General features: G+C 46.3%; 1 pseudogene; it reads right to left on the bottom strand.

Annotated features, from left to right (window-relative positions):
• Positions 1-916: 916 nt before the first annotated feature.
• LOC101175045 lies at positions 917-2,650 on the bottom strand (annotated as a pseudogene).
• Between the last annotated feature and the right edge of the window lie 3,374 nt (positions 2,651-6,024).

The following is a 6,024-nucleotide window of genomic DNA, read 5'->3' as shown; positions in this document are numbered from 1 at the left end:
TCCATTCTTAGAAAGCATAACTGTGCTTTTCATTGCTATGCGGATGATACCCAGATATACGTGCCAATAACAAAGAAGGACACCTACTCCATCAGCCCTTTAATTGAGTGCTTGGAGGAATTAAAAATCTGGATGGCTCTTAATTTTCTCCACCTCAATGAGGAAAAGACAGAGGTGATTGTTTTTGGTCCCAGTGGCAACAGTGAGTCACACCCTATAGCTCTGGGCTCTCTCACTCAATCTGTTAATTCTACTGTCACAAACTTAGGAGTGAAGATGGACAATGGTTTTAATTTGGACAGGCAGATCAGTTCGGTGTTGAGATCCAGCTTCTTTCAGTTAAGGCAGCTTTCCAAAGTCGAATAGTTTTTTATCAAGAAAGCACTTTGAGACAGTAATCCACGCCTTTGTTACAACTCGGCTGGATTACTGTAACTCTCTTTACTTTGGTGCCCCTCACTCATCCTTGTCCCGTCTCCAGCTGGTGCAGAACGCTGCTGCACGCTTGTTAACTGGAATGTGGAAGAGAGAGCATATCACACAAGTTCTGGCTTCTCTCCACTGGCTGCCTGTCCATTTTATTTATTTATTTTTTCAAGAAAAGTTTCTTTAATTGTTTACATTTATTCAAGAAGAAAAAAAAAGTACAAAATATTTTTCCAGCCATCGCTGGGATAAAATACTTCACAGTTCCATCTCGAGATTCAGACTATAACAGAAAAAACAAAGAGGATAAGTATATATACAGCAACAACCTTCAAAGTCTCATTTCTTAAATCTGAAACAAAAAGCTGCTCATAAATTACAAGCTTACAACTGATTTTGTTGTTCTACCAATAACAAATAACACCCTAAAAAAATACCCCAAATCTTTAATGAAAATTGTACAGCTGAGCGCTGGGTTTAAGTCAGCTGATCACAGTTCATCTGTGAACTCCGATTTGGAGCGCTCCCTCCTTTCTCGGCCCGTGACAAAGTTGAGCAGGTCCACGGCGGTAATCATGCCGAACACCATCTGCTTCAGGACGGCGGATCCGTCTGTCAGATACTGAATCTGTTCGTGAACCACCAGAGCAAAGTGGTCTGTCTCAGGAATTCGGGAAAGCTTTCCCAGGTTGTCAGTCAGGCGAATCTGTCGGAACTGCTTGTAGTAGACTTTACTGATGGGGTTGGACAGTCGGATCTTTCCTGCAAGAATGGACGACAACATGTTCCCAAGAGTCACCATGCCCAGGATAAACCCTGCATCGTCCACTACAGGCGCCTGGTCGAACCCTTTCTCCTTCAGGATTTTAATGGTGTTCTGGCAGCTGACGGTTGGAAGGACGGTTAAGGGGGCCGACATGTTCAAACCCTGCAGCTTCAAGTTCCACCACCAGGGCTTCTTCACCATCAAAACCCCCTCGCTCAGGAAACCTTTCTCAAACATCCACTTGTCGTTCAAGAATTTGGACATGTAGTTGCGGATGGAGTTTGGCAGGATGACCACACAGCGCTGGCCCTCCTTCAGCTCTTTGGTGACCACGACGGCAGCGGCCATGGCGGTCCCGGAGCTGCCTCCGCACAACAGGCCTTTCTCTCTGATGAGCATCCGGGACATGTTGAAGGACTCCTCGCCGTTGGATTTGTACCAAGTATCAACAACTGATCTGTCGAGCACGGTAGGAATAAAATCATAGCCGATGCCCTCCACCTCATACTGGGCCTTATCAGTTTTGTTCAAGTGTTCAGGCTCAGCCAAGATGGAGCCTTCAGGGTCAACACCGACAATCTTGACGTTTGGGCATTTGTCCTTAAGCTTGCGAGCGATGATGGTGCCGCCGGTACATGCGCCAGCCACCAGCATGTCAACTTTACCATCACACTGCTCCAGGATTTCCTCTGCGGTAGAGTCATAGTGAGCCAGGGGGTTGCTTGGGTTGCGGTACTGATCCAGGATGTGCGAATTGGGGATCTCGTTCTTGAGGCACCAGGCCACGCCCACATGAGACTCTGGCGAATCGAAACGAGCGCTGGTAGGGGTGCAGACGATCTCAGCTCCAAGAGCTCGGAGGACATCCACCTTCTCCATGCTCATCTTCTCCGGCATGACTATGATGCAGCGGTATCCCTTAACGGCGGCAGCCAGAGCCAGCCCGATCCCGGTGTTTCCGGCCGTGGGCTCGATGATGGTGTCTCCGGGTTTGAGAATACCGGCCCGCTCGCCGTCCTCCACCATGCGCAGGCTGATCCTGTCCTTCACGCTGCCGCCGGCATTGAAGAACTCACACTTGGCCAATAGTTCACACTTGAGTCCAAAGTCTTTGGGGATCTTGTTGATGCGCACCATGGGGGTGTCACCAATCCTGTGCAGGATGTTGGGAAGGACGGTTGGAGTGGGGGCCCTCGGAATTTGCAGATGAGGAGAGTCGGCCTGTGACGCCCCCAGGCTTCATTTGCAGCGGCTGGGAAGGTCGGGCTGGATCCATTTCCTCTCGGGAACGCTGTTCTTTGTGTTGATCTGAATGGTCCTGCCGGACTCCTCCGGGTCGCTCAGCTTCTCGGCAACATTCAGCTGAAAGGAGGCGTCGCGGAGCTCAGCCTCCCCATTGGCGTGGCATAGGGGGGTCTTTTCTTTGGTGGAGGGAACTGATGGCATGGTTCAGCCTGTGGATCCAAAAATACCCAGAAACGTTCACGGACTGTTCGGTCGGGGGTCGCGGAGGACCCTGTCCATTTTAGAGTTCGTTTTGAAATTCTTTTATTTGTTTTTAAGTCTTTAAATGGTCTGGCTCCGCCCTACCTGTCTGAGCTGCTACAGCTGCATTCCCCTTCCCGCTCACTTAGATCAGCTGACCAGCTGCTCCTAGATGTGCCAAGGACACGGTGGAAACTCAGAGAGGATAGAGCATTTGCCATTTCTGCCCCCAGCTTGTGGAATGCACTCCCTATGCAGGTTAGGCAGGCCCAATCATTGAATGATTTTAAATCAAAGTTGAAAACTCACTTTTTCTCCCTGGCTTTTAACTCAGTGTAAGTTGATGTTTTATTGTTTTTTATTTATTTTTATTGGCTTTATTTTTTTATTTTATTTTATTCTGTTTGTTTTAGTTTGTTGTTTTGTTTTTATTCTGCATTGTTAAGCACTTTGGTCAGCTTCTGCTCTTTTAAAAGCGCTTTATAAATAAAGTTGACTAGACTTGACTTGACTGAAGGAAGACAGGAGCGTGAGATTGACAGGTGGAACGGAGCAGCGTCCGTAGTTATGCGGTCGCTGTACTGATTTGTTGGGGTGGAGAGAGAGCTGAACCAGAGAGCAAAGCTCTCAATTTACGGGTGGTCAACTATGGTCATGAGCTCTGGGTCATGACCGAAAGAACGAGGTCCTGAGTACAAGCAGCTGAAATGAGCTTCCTCCGTAAGGTGGCTGGGCACTCCCTTAGAAATAGGGTGAGAAGCTCAGTCACCCGTGGAGAGCTCGGAGTAGAACCGCTTCTCCTTCACATCGAGAGGAGCCAGTTGAAGTGGCTCGGGCATCTAGTCCGAATGGCTCCTGGATGCCTCCCTGGGGATGTGTTCCAGGCACTGTCTCACTGGGGGGAGGCCCCGGAAAAGACCCGGAACACGCTGGAGAGACTACGTCTCTCGGCTGGCCTGGGAATGCCTTGGGGTCCCTTCAGAGGAGCTGGAAGAAGTGGCCAGGTCGAGGGAAGTCTGGGCATTTTTGCTTAGACTGCTGCCCACATGACCCGGTCCCGGATAAGCGGAAGAAGATGGATGGAAGTATAAACTTAACCATGATGTGATTTCTTGCCTAACATGTTTCCAAATCAATTTGTCATTTTCTCTCTGGATGTTGTGCATTAACAGTTCCTCGTAATTTAATGGCCTAAGGCTATTGTTTGATAAACAGGTTTGCTTTGCAGCTCCCGTCTGTTTTTCCGGTTTCACACTTCCTCAACAGCAAACAAGAAGGATGTCTACCTTTGTCCTGATGACAGCAGGAACCATGTTCATGATCATAGGTTGAGTAGTGAAGTCAGACAATCGGAAATCTTTTTATCTCTGAAAAAAACAATGATGTAATTTTGAAATGTTGCAATATTTGTAATGTTTGCAGATTATTGACATTGGAATGAAGTTCTATATATAAATATAAAGAAGCTTATCTGGAAGTATTTTAAGAATCTGAAACATTACCTGTATGCTTTTGAGCTATGGAACCAATAACAGCTCACACACACTGTAACCACAACAAACATTCACCAGGGTGAAAAAGGATTTTATTTGTTTTGGTGTTTCTGTCTGTCCAGGGAGGTCCGGTAGTCCGAGGTGGATCCAGAGGCGGCTGTGACTGGTGGCGTGGCTGGAGGTACGAACGCGGTCTTCGTAGGTTGAGGTCTCCGGAGGTTTTCCGTGAAGCGGGTCCTGAGTACCACTGACATCACTCGTGGCGAAGGTTTCCTGAGGCAGGAGAGCAAGGTGAGTCAAGGGCGAGAAACAAGACAGAGAACTTGACATAACCAGACTTGAGACCAGGCATAGTCACCATAAGAGGTAACAAACTAGCGTTGAACTGATGGAAGGGGTATCCTTTTAAAACGGCAGGGTTGATGAGGTTGAGTGACGACAGCTGGTGGTGGTTAGGAGAGGAGCAGCTGGAGGAGGGGGGGGAACTGAACCGGGCACCATGACAGTTTCCTCTTAAATGCTCCTTTGTGTTTGTACTAATGCACTGATATAGACTTTATATAACTTTGACATTGTGTGAAAGTAAAAGTTGTTTAGCTCAAGACACAAGTTATTAATTATGAACATAGAAAAACTTGTAAAACAACTCAAACTTAAACTTGGCTTTTTTTCTCCGTAACAAGTTGTGTTTTTCTTTTGAAGTAAAAAAGCGTCTTGTTGCTGCAACTGTGCTGGATCATGGTGATATTCTGTACATGAATGCCTCATCTTCATGTCTCAAAAAGGTTGACACTATGTATCATGCTTCCCCGAGGTTCATTACCAATGGCTACGAGGAGGCAGAGACATTGGTACACTTTGATTATCAAGCCTTGCTTGGATTATTGTCTCCCTACATTTGTTCTTTAATCACAAGGAGAAGTGTGGAATCTCACTCCCTAAGATGTAAAGTCCAGTTGTTGCTTTCTGTTCCATTTGCTGCACAGAGCTGGAAAAAAAGCCTTTGTCCACTCTGCTCCTATTGCTTGGAATATGCTGCAGAAAGACTGTAAACTAACTGAACTGGTATCTTTAAATGTTTTTAAGAACAAGCTCAAAGCATAGGAGACTGAAACAATAATGTGCAACTGCTTTTTATGATGTATGTAGTTTTAATAATGTTTTGATAGGATCTGGGGGGTTCTGTTGTAGTGTTCTCCGTGAACTTGGGTTGGGGGGTCGCTGACGTGGACATGTCCCCAAAATATCGTTTCCCCACTTCAGGACAAAGCCAGGTCTCTACATTCGATCATTTTATCATTTTTTGTTTATTTATTTTTTATCGTGGTGTGCGTATGTGTGTGTGAATGTGTGTGTTCTTGCGGGGGGGGGGGGGGGGGGGGGTAGTCGCACTGTTTGTCTTGTTATGTTGTTTTTAAATTTTATTGTATTTTATGCAAAGCACTTTGAGTGACAAATGTTGTTGAAAAAAGTGCTATATAAATAAAGGTTGATTTGATTTGATTTGATTTGAATGTTAGTTTTTATGGATTTTTTGTACTGAAATGGGCTGCCTCTTGGCCAGGACTCCCTTGGAAAATAGGTTTTTAATCTCAATGGGATTTTTCTGGTTAAATAAAGGTTAAAAAAAATGAATACAGTCAGACAGACTGGCGACCTGTCCAGGATGTCCCCTGCCTTTGCCCACAAGTGGCCTGGATAGGCTCCGGGAGCCCCATGACCCCAAAGGGGTTAGTCACCCAGGTTAGTGGGTGACTAAATTGCCCTTTAGGTGTGATTGTTTGTTTCTATGTGTCCCAGTAATAGACTGGTGAACCAGCAGCGACTGGTTCCAGCAACCCCATGATCCTAACA

The sequence above is a fragment of the Oryzias latipes genome, chromosome 16 (genome assembly GCF_002234675.1).
Source record: "Oryzias latipes chromosome 16, ASM223467v1".
Classification (NCBI taxonomy): domain Eukaryota; kingdom Metazoa; phylum Chordata; class Actinopteri; order Beloniformes; family Adrianichthyidae; genus Oryzias; species Oryzias latipes.
The sequence above is the reverse complement of the archived record's forward strand: the minus strand, read 5'-3'. Positions and strand labels throughout refer to the sequence as shown.